At 45.4% G+C, this 16,157-nt stretch overlaps 1 protein-coding gene across 1 annotated transcript in view; it reads right to left on the reverse strand.

Moving 5' to 3' along the window:
- Positions 1-16,157, reverse strand: part of GCNT1 (glucosaminyl (N-acetyl) transferase 1) — a 193,759-nt gene that overhangs the window by 109,384 nt on the left and 68,218 nt on the right. The window contains exon 2 of the mRNA XM_069625918.1: positions 5,451-5,606. The gene's annotated coding sequence lies outside the window, so the exon portion shown is untranslated. The remainder of the gene's footprint in view (positions 1-5,450; positions 5,607-16,157) is intronic.

Consider the following 16,157-nt stretch of genomic DNA (forward strand, 5'->3'; position numbering starts at 1 on the left):
AAAACACTCCCTTTTTGAATTGGGCTAAAATCAGGTTACCCCCAGCTTTAAAAAACAGGCATCAAAATACTCCTACTTCAAATATCACCAGGATTACTCAGAAACATCAAGAAAAAAACCAAAGTGATCTGTGTCTTAAGAACGAACTGCAAGAGTCCCTGTAACCATGATAAATGCACAAGCTGTGATAAAGCTAGAAAGGGCATTGACCGGGAAATTCCAAACTCGCGCACATCCCGGAAGTCAGATCATCAGCTTCAAAAGGAAGTGGGTCTGTGCAGGCAGTCAGCCGGTCTGGCGTCCTTAGTCAGAGGGTTTCCCGGGCGCCAGGACTGCTGAGGGAAGGGTTCAGGGGAGGAACGCCATACACCAATGAAAGAGGAGGAGATGGAACGCACTCACTCACAGGAAGGAAAGAAGAAAACTTTAACGCCTACTGCATCAAATTTCATAGCAAGTAGTGCAGCTCACGAAAACCATACCCAGTGTAGTGTTCCTTCCTTTATCTAAAACTGGGCACTTTACCGACAAAAAAAATAAACAAAGAAATAGACTATGCATGCTGTATACAAAGGAGTCTGGGTACATGGCTGATACCGAGACAGACGTGTTCCAACCAGGCCCACACCACATGAACAGAAATGAAGTGTCGGAGGCTACTTTCATTCAAATAGCCTGGCAACAGCAAAGTAGCAGAATGGGAATATATCATGGCTTATGGACCAAAGGCTCGTGGTATTCTGAACTGCAGGAAATAAACCAGTTATTTGCTGCAAGTACTGAAATCTCTGCAGGAAAAGAGGGAGAGCACCCCCCCCCCATACGCAGCCAATCAAGTACAGCCTCAGGGGGGTTGATATACTCCGACCAAATACCGAAAATAAAACTGAAAAGCAGAGGGAGGAGCATCTGGCTACACCCTCTTCACTAGAGGCGTGTGGGTGATTCTGTTGGGCAAGAGGCCAGGTGTACCACCGCTGCAAGGATGCTCGCGAATGCCAGGTCTCAACTGGGGCGGGCGAGATCCATCAAGGAACATGTTTTGGTGAATCTGCAACGGTAGAGCCAGCAGATGGACTGAAACGCAGGTGCTCACTCCACCCCAGCACCATCCGGGAGGGGGCAGGCGGAACCCTGAGCTCAGTAAAGGACCGAGAAAGGGGGAGCAGACAGAGGAAATACAAAGCTTAAATCCCAATGTACCAAAATGAACAGCAGCCTTCTCAGTAGGATAGCTCAGGGACAACGTGCTCGCCTTGGAAGCAAGACGACACAGAGCAACACAGGTTCGATCCCGGGTCCGCGCTTAGAAACCTCTGGGTATTAAGTGCGTTATAAAGAACATATATCAAAGAAAGCTCTGGGAGCCTTCTGGCCATTCTTTATTCCTTTGAAAATGCCAAAACATGGCAAATGCTTGATCTTGGTTCCCCTGTGAGTTGGTCTCTGCGCTCAGAAGTAGTGGTCAAGGAGGGGTTCGAAATATTCTTCCTTGCCGACATCTTGTAAACAAAGCAAATAGGAGGCCGGGCTCCAAAACATGATGGTCACAGAATGTCCTGCTGCTGCGATCCTAGGAGTCTTCACAGTGTCCCAAGCCTAGTAGGCGGACCTCTGGCAGCGTCATGTGGAAGTCCACTAGACAAGCCCTGGCGGAACCACCATGACGTCATCTTGATGACATCTGAAAGAATATTGAAGCCCAGAGCGGTTTTCAGTGCCTGTGTACCTGAATGGGAAGGTTCACTCCAGGTACCACAGTGCTCACTTGCAATCAGTTTGTGACCTCCCCCCTAACACCTCGGCCCCCCAAGAGGGTGGGATGAAGTTGAAGAGGAGAATAGGAAAGTAGGTCACAAGTGCTGAACAATTGTAAAGAGTGACCTGGCCTATATACTCCAAGCAAAGTGTGCAATTCTGACTGAAAATTACCAGAGCTGGGACTGCGTGCAGGAAAACACTACGGGGCATAGAGAGTAGGAAGAGGAAGCGAAACGAGAGACGCAATTGCAAGAAAAGAACAGGATGCAGAGGCTGTGAGCTGTGCAAACATCCAGCCCAATTGGCACCGAGAAAAGAACGAAAGGATCATGCAGGAGGGTCGTACTGGGCCCACGCTGGCATGCACCACAAGTTCCGCTTGCTGCTTGGTCTTCGCAGTCCAAAAGGCTAGCACAGACATCCTGGAAAAGCTAATAGGATGTAGGCGCAGCTATTCACAGCCTCTATGACTCTACAGTGGATGAATCATTCGTGGGCAAGGATAGGACCTAGACGAAGTGTTTTTTTCAATGTGATCGTTTAGTTTCAATCTTTTGTAAACGAGGCCCTCCTCGAGAACATTAAAAATGCATACAATTAAAATAAGAAAGTGCTCCCAAGTGGACCTCCTCAGTGCTTGCAGTGAAGCAGGCAGGTGTGAACGTGCAGTGAGCACCTGCACTTCAAGTGCCACAGCTTTCCCCAGGTCCACCAGTGGCTCTCGCGGAGCAGATTACTGCCAAGAGGACATCCTTCAAATGTGGAATGCAGGGTGAAAGCATAGAATAGATGCAAGGTGGAATGCAGGGTGGTGGATTGCAGGGTGAAGGCATAGAATAGATAGAAGGTGGAATGCAGGATGAAGGTATAAAATAGATGCAAGGCGGAATGCAGGGTGGTGGTTTGCAGGGTGAAGGCATAAAATAGATGGAAGGTACCCTCCAACAAGTTCACCTTCAGCAATAGTTCCATTTGCCCGTCTAGTGCCAAAGAGGAGCCTCGGCCTCGCTGCAGCCACAGCTGCCAAATGCTTTTAACACAGAGGACAATTAAGCGCCATCATACACAATATTACATTGCGTTATTGCTGTAACATTAAATAGGTGTGTGCTAACATTCTAGCCTTTTTAGGCACCGTTATGTGCAGTCATTGGCCCCATTCTCCCATTCTCCTGCCCCCAGGACACCCTGTAAACTTTGGACTCCCCCCCCCCCCCCCCACTTAGGGAGTATAGTTCTGACGTTGCTAGCATGAGCCCTTACAGATAAGCACACCTTGTCAGTCAGTTTAGAAAGGCACTCAAAAAGGTAATAACCGCCATCAGGACACAGAGCTTCGGTTTCGTCCAAAATGACAGGAAAAAAATACCAAATGTGAGATTTGGCCGAATTTTCGGTCGTTCAAAAACTCTGAACGGCCGAAATCACCGAATCACGCAGCCTTCCCAAACAAAATAAAGGGCGGCGGAGTGAGCGGGGGGGGATGAGGGGGGGGCTTGCAGGCACAGCCCCGCAGCCATCACGAAAAAATAAATAAAATTAAATAAAAAAAAAACTCCGCCCCTTCAATATAGATGGCAATATAATCAAAGTGGCAACCGAGGTAAAAAACACACTAGGTTTCTACCTTGATTCCACTTTATCTCGCAAAAAACAAGTCAATTCCCTGGCTTCCTCGACAGCCTACACCTGCAAATTAATCAGGCCCTGCAGACCTTACTTATCCAAAACCAATTGTATCGCACTAGTCAATGCCCTAGTAATATCTAAACTGGACTACTGTAACGCCCTATATGCGGGCGCTAATAAAACTGTCAAACAAATTGCAAATACTGCAGAATAATGCTCTTAGAGCAGCTTTGGACATACCCCCGCAGAGCACACATATCCAACATCAGGAAAGACCATCATTGGTTAAAAATCAATGACAGAGTTCTCCTTAAAATGCTATCTCTCACACACAAAGGACTGAACAACACTGCGCCCCCATACATCTCGGCTAGACTGACCAGAAAATCCTCTACTCACCTCACCAGAGCCCCCAACCACTCCTTACTTGAAAACCCCAGATTCAGACTAACTAAAGCGGGTGGAGCAAGCTTCCCTGTTGGAGCTGCCCGTGCCTGGAATGCACTCCCTCCTGCATCGAGAGCTAATCTACCCTACTCCAGATTCAGATGAAATGTGAAAAATTGGCTTTGTAGCAATGACAACTAACATACCGATCCTTTGCTCTAGGACTGGACAAATCATTGCACATAATTATTTTGATTCTTCTGATACCAGACCACAGACTATCTTATTGCCAGTACGATGTGAGGGACTCACATCTTGTATCTCCTGTATATTTTGCATATTTGTTTTGTATATATGTTAATAACACATATAATGCTTCTTCTGTATGTATCCTCTGTATGTATGCAACCTAAGCTCAAGTATTCTTGGGACTGCTGCACCCGGCTACCCCTGGGTTTGGAGCGCATTATCAAATAATAAACTAAACTAAACAAGACCCTGCAGCGCCAGTTCCCGATCACGGAAGTAAAAAAAGTGAACAGGCATCGCAGAGACCAGCAAGTCGGAGGCAAGGGGTGTGGCCAGGGATTTGGCCAAGTCAGAAATGTTTGGAGGTGAAAAGACCGAAGGTTATTTCGAAAAAAATAAACTTCAGTCTGTTCTCCCTCGAACATGCCGACCTCAGTCATTCAACCCCAAACCACAGCTTCAGCTAGTACAAGGTGATGGCTCATATCAAGCAATTAGGCAATGAGAAAGAAAGAAAAAAGAATGTGTAGGGGTTTTGAGGGCCACATGACGGCCAAAGATCACTACAACACAAAGTGGCGGAGGTGCGAGGAAAAGGCAGGCAGGGAAACTGCAGAAGCACAGTAAAGGGAAGGGCAGGGGCACTGCAGGGAGACTGCAGGCTGAGTGAGGAGTGGGGCGACTTCGAGGAATATTGGCAACTACCGTGAATAGGTGGTTGGGCGGTGCGGAACAGGCATAGCGAAAATAATGAACAGTTAAACGGCAAGTGCTAATGGCAGGTAATCCAATATTACGAGGGACAGTACCAGAACCAGGTGCAGGCGTCATCAGTAACAGAGTCCTGTGACAGAGCAATAGAGGGGGGGCTTCCTACTAAGCAATGGGACCACTACAACAACCAGGCATGTTGGCTTTTGAGCAAGCCGTGGCTTTACTATGCTACCGTACTATGTCAACCGTATTACGCCCCTGCCTGGGGAAGCCGGACCTGCTGGGAAGGAGAGCAAGAGTAAAGGGCCAGAGGCAACTGTGAGGAATAGAGGCAACTTGAGGTACGGATATGTAGGGACAGGGGGCAGAGTTACAGGCAGGGGATACTGTGAGTGACAAAAAAAAACACAAGTACACATCTGCAAATCTGGGGATGGGGGAGGGGGGAGCATTCTGAAACAATCAACAGGGACATGTGGGTGGACACAAGGAATAGAGAGGGGTGGAATTGGTGTTGCACATGCAAGAGTTTGGGGTGCACATGCAAGGGTGTGGGAACTCGTCAAAGAGCTTTTTGTTCCTGGGAGGTCAGAGCAGGTTTTCCCTAGAAGGCTGCTCATGTTCTCTCGTGCCCCCTGAAAGACAGAACTACTAACCCCCTTGAACGTTCTAACAGCCATGATGACTAGGAGCGTCGACGCAATAAATACCTTGTATCCTGTTGGAAAGTGTAGGGCTATGGCACAGCGTGACGGGGATTCAAGCCGGGTTTCTAGTGACAACATACTTCTCACTGCTGGGCAACTGCTTGATTGTGGATGTGGAGATCATAGAAAGCCGATGAACAAGCAGTTTGGCAGGTTACACTGCAAAAAAACAAAAACACAAGAGTGTGTGGTTAGGTGAGTAGAACCCCAGCAGGAATATTTACATGTTTAAAGGACATCATCCTAACTGTGAGTACATAAGCATATCAAGGGATCAAACAGGTGGCTTAATGCATTGGGCCCAAGTTCAGTCAATGCAATTCTAGTTCGGATCGAAATGGCATTTTACCAAAGCTCCCTCTGTCCCCAGTCTTGAAGCTCAAACACAGATCATCCGTCATGTACCAATGGAGAAATTCTTCAGCAATAGAGTGGCGGGCACACGGGAGCAAACCAGAATGCATTTCATACCCAACTCGTGGTGGGGGGGGGGGGGGGGCAACAGAAAATCCCAAAAGGAACTGTAAAGAAGAGTCAAGCGGGTATTTACCACGTCAATGAGCGCAACGTCGGCATTCATGAGCAGGACAGAAGTTGGTGACCGTCACCATAACTGACGAATTTGTGAGGTTTGGCGTTTTGTGTTGCAACCATAGCTTCCCTTTAGCTGTAGTTTTTTGAGGGGACATTCTAAAGTTATTAGAGCCATTTAACCATGAAGGTTCCTAGTTTTTTTCTGCTTAATCATCCTTTCTTGGCGATATGCATAGTTTTGGGCCGATATTTCTAAGTAAAGGAGAGCAATGGTTTCACCATACCCAGGGCGCCCACTGTGCTGTGGCCATAGTCTCCTGCCATGCTCATTACACCACAAGCCTAGGCATAACCTGAGCCCGTTCCCTACATATCTCAAAGAGACCCCGCTGTATACGGTGAACGTGGTCTGGAACAGGTCCTAAGCAGAATAGCATACTACTCTTTCTTACTCCATAAATCCCTGAATTTGCTCTGCAAGAAGCCTCCCGCCCCTCCCACTGCCAAGCGCACCTCGGGCGTTCCTTTCCCTTGGTCCCGGCAGATGTTTCCCAGCCCCAGAACCACTTTCCATAGACACTACTCCAGCCAGTGTTGCCAGGGACAATACACTATACATTGGACAGGGACACTCATTTCTCAGAAATCATTCCACTACAGCCCCCTGGCCATTGCCACATTAGTCTATTATCCGGTCATGCCAGTATTGCATCTGAATAGACTGTTCCAGCCCCTTCGTACTCTCACCCACATCCCTGCCAGTCCGGGCGCGAGTCACCACTCTGCAGTGAATGCGATTCCCTGGGCTTGCACCGGCAGGAAACAGGACAACGCGCCAGCAACACAGTTTTCCACTCCGGCGGTGGGTCTTGCACCGAACACAAAATATTCCACTTCAAGCAAAACAAAGATATTCTTTGTAGCAAGCATGAAACCCACCAGTCCTTAAAAGGCTGTACGTTAACCACCACAACTACACTCTTGTTGTTCACCACACAAATCACTCGCCCGTCACGCCATTCCTTGCCCCATAGCTGTAGAGCCAGCAATGCAGAAATGAATTCTAGATCAACACTGCCCTGCTGCCTCCTTCAGCACACCACCACCACAAGTTCAAGGAAAAGCACAAACCAGTAGACCCTGCAATGTCGAAGAACAGCTCCACCCTCCACTGGACCGGGCTTCAAGGAGTTACATCAGCTTGTTTTAGTCCCTCAAGAAATGATGGCACAGCAAATAGTCTCAGATGCCTGGCTTCACCCAGATTAAATAGTATAGTTCGTTGCCCTGAGTGTATGGCACTTAGTAGGCAGGCGCTTTCCCACCACACCGAACAACCATGGAAAAGTAATCCAAGTAATGATTTCACCCGAGTTCACCGATTTTGTAAATGTCCATACCAAAACACGTGCTGCAACACCCAGGTGCCACTGAATACTCCACAGCTAGTGCCTGGTCGACAAAACTGTCCCTCAAATTCAATCCGCAGCAATGAGAAATCTGGTTTGATTGGCAGTAGTCTGAAAAGAGGCCACACTTTCCATTCTGGCCCCTGTCCAGTTTTTCCTCACTAGTCGAATCGCATTCTTCACACTGCAATATGCCATCTGCTATGTAGGGGCATCCATCTACCTACCCATCCAGCCATCCAGCCATGACGGGCGACGGATCAAGCTGAACACCTTCTTTCTCGGGTACTACACACATTGTGGATACTATGAAGTCTGGAGCAGGACCATCGATAACGGTCCTGCCATTCTCCCATCAAACACGGTTACATGTCTTTATAACGAATCACTTTATAATGAATGCACACATGACAAAAATTATGTAACAAAACACAAATGTTTTGGGAGGGTCCCCCAAACCCCTTTTTCCACCCCTAAAAACCCAGCCTAACCGTTTTCCCACAAGATTTAACCCTTTACCCCACATAAATTTTCGTTATGTTTTTCGTTGTATAATATTCAGTACATATTCATCCAATATAACATTTTCGTTATAAAGACTGTATACCGTCCGATACTTTTCTCGAACTTCTTGTTCAGTAGGCTACTGTGTTCCAGCTCTTACATGGTCCGGTGCCCGACTTGCTTTTCCTCAAATCCATGTGTGGCATCCTACATCCTTCCCTTAAACATGGACTAAGCTTCTTGACGCGCAGTTAAGGGGAAACATAACTGGAGTGGCTGGACTCCTACTTGGAGTATGAGCCCCGTCACAGAAAGCTATTGTTGCTGCTAGGCCCACTCGATCCTCAGTTTCCCCCCCTCCCCCTTCTTCATAGCACGGCTCAATAGATGTTTGCCTACACACTTGGTGCATTTGCCTTTGTAGCGCCATGCCACTTAGGTGCATTTTCCCCATACTGCATGACCAATAAGCCCCTCCTGTACCAAACCATACCGGCTAGAAAAAGGATGTGCAAGATACTAGCATACCACTCGCTACATGCAGGCCCACTTTAGGCCATGTTGGCGTCATCCACTGCAACCATAGCTCAGAATCCATTGGTCTCCACACGAACGGATTTAATGATTTTGCCCACCTTCCCATGCCAACGCCCCCGAGTGAAATGTCAGTCAATTTGCGACAGAGGGGACATTCTGAACCTCCCACAACATGACCAGCCAGGTTATTCCTCTGGAGATGCCCCTCAACTCTCCCCAATTGACAATCCCCACTACCAGAGATCACCTCGCACCAGTGGAAACGGTGTAGACTCCTTTCCTTTTGAATTTCCTCTTCCACCCAGCAGCTCCAGTCAGCTAGATTGCTTCGAAGGCCAACTTTCCCACTTAGCCCAGACCTGTTTCACACAGTCCTTGGTCAAAGCCGGCATGCCTTATGCATACCTCCAAGTGCACTGGGCAGTTTTCAATGGGTGAGAGACTGAAACAACGCACTCCACTTAATGCGTATGATCGAGAACCTTATATCCGCTTCTGCATTCAATTTACATCTGCTCACAGCAGGATAATCTAAAAAACACATATAAAGATGACGAATGGTCACAGGCAATGGGAGGGTAGGGCTGCATGACAATGTATACGTCAATAACCAGCCGCTACACGGAATGGAAGCCGCAGCGTGACTTTTGACAACCTTTGCTTTTTTGTTGTTGCTCAGTTCGGCATTTGCCACTGCCCTAAAAATAGGAAGGGGCATGAGGTTTGGAAGGGGCGAGACAACGCATTCAATACCTTTAACATCACTGCCAGCAGGGGCACAATGAAACCTACATTTCGAGGGGGCTAAGTTGTGATGGGAGGGGCCACTTCAGAAAATAGGCGGGGTGAACTTTGAGGCTCCGCCCCCACTGTTCTACACTCCTTGCCCTCATGGTCTCGTGTGGGGATCAACTATCATATAGTATATTTTAAAGCGCAATAGGCAGAGAGGCGATGAAAGTCTTTCTTGAAAGTAGTAGCTTTAGTTTTACTGCGTTTGTTCAAGTACATTTCTCTGAACAAACACAGTAAAACTGAAACACTGCCAGTTTCAGGGAAGGGCTTCCATCACCTCCCTGCCTAACAAAACGCAAGTGCACACATCCAGGGGTGCACCTAGGCTAAACTGTCAAATGTTGGGAGAGGTGCTAACTTCATTACTCGCTGTAATGAGACTATTCTAGTGCAGCTTCAATGTTACAATCAGTTAACTCTCTCCTTTGAGTCAGAAAACATCCACTTGCAGATCCTGAAGGTCCTAGAAAGTGTGCAGATGGTGTTCAAGGAAAGACTCAATATCATAGCATAACAGGACATTGCTCAGGTTGGGCCAGTACTCTAGACGGGCCAAGCAACTTCAGTGGCTGGGAGCAACAGGGGAGAAAATATAATGTTGGTTCTACCACATTTAGTCTTCTATACTAGGATCTCTGGTGCACTGACTGGCTGGTGAGAAGGTTTGCCTGTCAAATCAAGTGTTACAAGACTGGGGAGGGCCAGTGCAGCAATAATGCAATTCTATGTGGCAGTATCGGAGTCGCTAGCTGAGCAGCACCAGGGTACACACATTTGTCCCTACACTTATTAGAACTGTCCTATTGTAAGGGTGTAAACGTATAAGCACTCCAATGTTTGCAGTTGAAGTGAGGGTGAGATTACATCATTTGCCCAGGATCACACACTTAAGCTAAACAGTGAAGCAGGGATTTTAACCTACTCTTTCAATTTGGGCACGGCCACCTCCTTCCAGGTTATACTTGGAACAAATATTTAAGTTTTAGGTGTCAAGACCTACAATTATACTGTCCTATAGAGTTTACGTCGGCTAGCACAGGGGCAACGTAGAGCAGCAGAGGTTCGAATCCCGGATCCACGAAATTGAACTCGGTACGGCATTAGGTGCATTATAAATAAAACAATGAAAATAAATAAAATGCACAAATTGCATAGTAAAGCCTCATGACAACATGTAAATCCTTATAGCAGCATGTTGGGCCAAAATAATATCAGTATACCTTCATTTTCCACATCCTGAATGGAAACTACAATATACAAAAGGCAAAATATTTTTTACCCACTTTATTATCAGTGCTTCAAGACACACAATAAAACTAATTGTGTCAAACTCACTTAGATTCGGAGATACATCACAAACCTCCAGCATGTTCTTGTGCATGGTTTAAGAACATTCAACTAAGGACAAAGCAAACTTCACGTTTTAGCATATCAAGCCATTTGACTTTATGGGTATGAACACATTGTTAAAGAGTGCTTTATTGTGTTGCTCGCTTTAACAGTCACAGATTTGCAAAGTGACTGGTTCAGTTGGAAATTCACCATCATGTGTAAGAAAGTTATGCAGGTAATGACGAAAGAAAAGTGTTGTCGCGTTCATCTGGGATGCAGCCGGTGCGTCTCAGGGAGGCTGCGACTCTGGGAAATGGGAATCGCTGAAACTGGGTTGCAGTTTCAGCAACGCTGTGGCTAGCTGGCACCTCTTGTGACCCCTCATGTGAAGTTACTCCCAAGGTCACTGACTCTCAGCGAACCGGAGGGATCCATGATCTAACGTGCAGATCAGGTCACAGAGCTCCCGGGTTCACCGAGGGTCAAAGACACCTCGGGCTCTGTGATCTGCTCTGCAGAGCACAGGTGACTGAGCCGGAGGCGTTTTTGTCCGTTGGCAAAGCTTTATAAAAGATGCCTTGAATTGTGTACTTTTCAAGCTATCTTTCATAAACGTAGAATGTTACATATTTCTATGTTTATAAAAGGAGGATTAGAAAGTACACCAACCATCGTAAGGTAAGCACACAAGCGTGCTTATCTTAAAACGGCTTGTGCACTTTCAAGCCACCTTTTATAAACCTGGAAATATGTAACATTCTACGTTTATGAAAGATGGCTTGAAAAGTACACAAACCATACTAAGGTACGCATACACATATATAAATTCTAACACACATTTACATATTTGTTTGCACACCTTACTATGGTTTGTGCACTTTAGCCCATGCCCACCATGGAAGCCACGCCCCCAAATGCCCCCCCCCTCAATTTCTTACCCCACTTAAAGCACTGTTAATAAGTGAAGTCCATGGGGGGGGGGGGAGAAAAAAAAAATACGCTAAAAGGGAAAGATGTGGGGGAGGAAGACTGGTAACGTGGGAGCTGCATGAGGCAAGTGTAATGCCGGCGAGTTGGCTGCAGTGTGACAAGAGGTGCAGAGGAAGAGATATATGGACATAAAAGCGAAGAGGGGTGCAGAGAAAGGAACAAAAAAAAAAACAGATGGCTGTGGCCAACGAAAGAGACAGAAATTGATAGTGAGAAATGAGAATTGCGTTAGATACAGGTCAGCGGACTACAATAAGTGGATTTCACAGGTTACAATTGAGGTGCACTTTCGGACCAGTGTATTAATCCCAGTGTTGTAAAAGCAGGGATTGCCGCCAGTAATGATTGGGGTGTATTCAGAGAGGTGTGCAGGCGTTTTTAATAGAATAGCACAGGGAGCATATCAAGATTGATTTGTAGCTGTGCCGGGTCGCATTAATTAAATTGCATTGGATGCGAGCGCATGTTCGGGTGGGGGTGCATGTGCACGGTTTGTGCGGTCCAACTAAGTCAAAACAATAGTTTTCAGTCTCTTCCTAAAATCAAGGCGACACCATATTTCTGGGAAGTTCCAAAAGGAGATTGTTCCAAAGTTGAATGCAAATGATTGTGCTGCATTGTCCATATACCTTAGATCTAGACAATCTAGGAGAATCAAGACAGATTAAGTGGTGGTCCTAGTGCACAGCATTGCCATTGTTTTATGAATGATGGGTAAGCGTCTAAATGCACTACTAGCTTGAATCAAAATAACCCTTTTCAAAACTGGAGACACAGGTGTGCATTCACCATGTACTCCAGTGATTTGTAAAATGTGTAACCATTGTAACCGGTCTGGTTAAACCTGCATAAAAGGCAGTTCAAGTCATCTAGATTTGCCCCTATAAAGGTTTGAAGCAGAGATACTCAAAAGATCCTATTGGTCTTAAAATCATTTGTCAATTGTTGGCACTCGTTCTAATGCAGAGCAAAAAAAGAGCAGTCAAAAATCATACCTAGTGATCTTACTTGGTCGAGGACGAATTGTACAGTTGGATTCTGCAAGAGCAACAAACCTAGGAAGCTCTTTGGGAGGAACATTTCAGTTTTTGCTTGGTTACAACTTAACCAACTAAACATCCAACCCGCAATGACTTGAAACAGATCCTGGATGAAGGCAGCATTGTCATCATCCAACCGGACCGGAAGGCTAGCTGGTTGTCATCTGGAGAACTCTTGGGGGGAAAAAAGACCCAGATCACTCAACAGATTGCGCAACTGTCTAACCTATAGATGCTAAAAAGCAAGGGCAATGCACAGAAACCCTGTGGTGCGCCACACAACATAACCTCTGGACCAGACATGCATTCCTTCACTTGTACTCTCGATATTCTGTTTAAGAGAAAGAAGTTAAACCAACCCACTACATTCCAATACTGTGACTGACCCCCCCTTAAATGGTTCAATTAAATCATATGCTCAGGGGTATCAAATCAAGGCACAGTAATGTAAGAGAAGGTGAGCATGTTTATTATTCTTTGTACCAGGCTCCAGGACAGTACATGGCCTATACAAAGGAAATCGGAGCTGCAGGCTGACCCCAAAGTTCACTTAATGAGCACTTTGGCTGATGGAAACTGCAGATATGGGTGACTGTGTGGGAGCTTGTCTGTCTTCCACTGTAAATATTGGGAGGGCCACAGGATGGCACTAAACAAGTTAGCCCTTTCTCTCTGATCCGTCATTGCTTTCACCTCTGTAACCCAGCATTTTTCTATTTCATAATTTGTTTGCTCACTTTTGCAGCCTTAAAAGGGTCTACCCTTTTTCTGTTCACTTTGCTCTCATGTATCCACCAACCCTATAACTTTCTCTCTTGCCCATCTCCCCTCATCACTTCCGAGAGGCTTTTCTTTCATCCATTTCTTTCTCACACATCTTACTTCCTAAATCAATTGACTAATTCCCCTCTCTTTGCTGTTCACCGTTGCTGAGCTCTATATTCCACTCAGACTGCAATGGCCTTAAACATGATAGGTTTTCATGTGCGCATGTAATGTGCGCATGTAAAAGTCTATTGTGTCATGCATCTGAAAGGCTGAGTGTGCACATGTGCATTCTTGGTGTCCATGCATGTGAAAGGTTACCGTTGTTTGTGCCCGAAAAGCTATGCTGCATATGAAAGGCTAGATGTACACATGTAAGGCTGAGGTCTGTGTGCATGTGAAAGTCTGCATTGCTCATGCAAAGCTGCAAAGCCATGGTATGTGCTGCTGTGGGTATTGTACAGGTTACCATTGGGACACAATCTTAATTCAATGACCATACCAAAAGCTAAGATTATGGTTAACCCATCTATGACCAGGTTCTATAGTCCGAACCAAGCATGCAAAGCATATGCTAGTTTTTATTTTTTTATTAATGTGATGGGAACTTGATATGCATGCTGGCATTAAACTCGTGACAAACGGGAACTTTGCTTTCCATTGAACGTTGCCAGGTTTATAACTTAATGGCTGTGAAATACATAAGCCTCCCCTAATTTGCATATGTTTTGACATCGCTGGAAGCAATACCACAGAAAATGAGCTCATATGTAGCCTTGGATACTAAAGGTGATGGCAAGTTAAATTACAAAACATTTTTGTAAGTAAGCCAAGAGACAAATAACTTTGCTGTGCAGATTAAGTGGCATTATCATTATTATATATGAAGCAGTACCTTGAGTGAGCTTTTTTGTGCAGCACACACATGTCAACTGAATGGCTCGTGGGCACTTCTGTGAGATCAAATGATTTGTCAAGGATCACACACTTTAGTTAATTGTGAAACTGGAATTTGAGACCAGTCTGCAACATAAGGCCCTTAACCAAATATCTTCCCAGCTTCAGTTGGTAGAAATAGTACTTGGTTTTAAATAACACTATGTTTTGTAGAGAGGTTTTGAAACTTACAAAAAAATCATCACTCAAGCTGAAAAATATATAAATCCATGCTGAGAACAAACACTATGGTCGTAGCTTTATTTATCAATTTCTGAATGGAAAATTACAAGAATGCAAAGTAATGTTAAGCTAAAAAACACCCTAGGAGTTGGGTAAATGTACGTTTAAATAAAGGGTATTGTATAAGTTCACCTTCTTGTAGGCATTGTTTGACAGAATCATGCTTGCTACTGCAGATCATGTGATGGGAAAGTGAACACTTGTCAGAAACAATGGTTCATAAATGAACCACCACTAATAAGGAGTGTGCCACATAAGGGTGTTTTATTTATTTTTACATGTGTATAGCGCATGAAGCCCAAGAGAATCAAAGCACTGTTGCATGACAAGTTCCTCAGAAATGTACAGACCTGGGGATAAGCACAGTGTAATAGTTATTCAGTAAAAGTTACTGTAGTTTCGAAGTTCAGACCAGGTATGAGTCTGTGTCCAGCATTAGGCAAACAGTAGTGTTTTTAATGTTCTTTGGAAAGTCCAGTAGGAGAGTTCAGCACATCGGGTGGGAGGGAGGAGGTTCCAGCGTTTGGCAGCTATGGCTGGGAAACTAGAGCCTCCAGCTTCGGTCCTCTTGAATGTAGGGAGAGCGATGCATTTGGTGTAGGCTGCACTTGGAATTGTTGACTACTTGCGAGGCTCTAGTGGGAAGCCCTGTTGGATTTGCAAGGGTAGCGGTGTCCAGTCGCATGTCCAATAAAAGGCATCCTAATTGTAGCACCAGTGGTGAATCAAGCCTGCAAGGTCCTCCGGGCCTCTACCGCCGTACAGGGGAAACATCTTGCATTGGCCCCGATTGAAAGTAAGGATATACACTTTGCTAATCATATACATTGACCTGCTAATCAAAATATTTTTATTTAGCAGTCTCGACTAATCAATTTTGCAAGACTAATGTATGCCTTGCAAATGCTCAAGGGCATGAAATGCTGCAGAAAGATGCAAAAGAATTAGCATGCCCATGTGACATTCATCTGAATTTTTTTAACATCCATGAATGCCCTTTCTGTGCAGTGGTATGGTAGAAAGCCAGACTGCCTGCATCTCAATGTCGACTTAGTTTTCAAATGATCTTCGAGTTGATTTTTAGGAGTCTTAGCCAGCACTTTTGGGGACCTTTGGGATAGGTCTATAATTACCTAAATTATCTGGAACCAAAGAACACTTGGAGCAACCCAGAACAGTTTTAAATAATCAGGAATCACGACCAAAATTAATTATTAATGTGTGTCATCATAGAATACATAGTATCTACACATTGTTTAATGTCCTGCGAGTAACCTGGACAATTTATAGGATGTAAACTCCATACTATATTGTGTGTGTGTACAACACAGAGGTCCCTAAAAGACCAATGCATTTAAAACACATGGTCTTTCCTGGCATCTTATCGAATGTCGAACATCAGTGCCAATCCTTCTCTCAGCTGACAACTTGACACATTCACAATCTCAAACCTGCCCAGCCCTGTAGCCAAAAACCTCATCCAGCAAGTTGCAGTGTGGAAATGGAGGGGGCCTGAAGTTGAATATTTTGACATACCGACTGCTGTAATTTAAAGTTGTACCACACAGGTTCTAGGCCACATGGACACTTTTATTGCTTACTACTGCAAACAGAAAAACAGAAGC

This window comes from Ambystoma mexicanum, chromosome 6p, assembly GCF_040938575.1.
Source record: "Ambystoma mexicanum isolate Mex_15411 chromosome 6p, UKY_AmexF1_1, whole genome shotgun sequence".
In the NCBI taxonomy this organism is placed as follows: Eukaryota; Metazoa; Chordata; class Amphibia; order Caudata; family Ambystomatidae; genus Ambystoma; species Ambystoma mexicanum.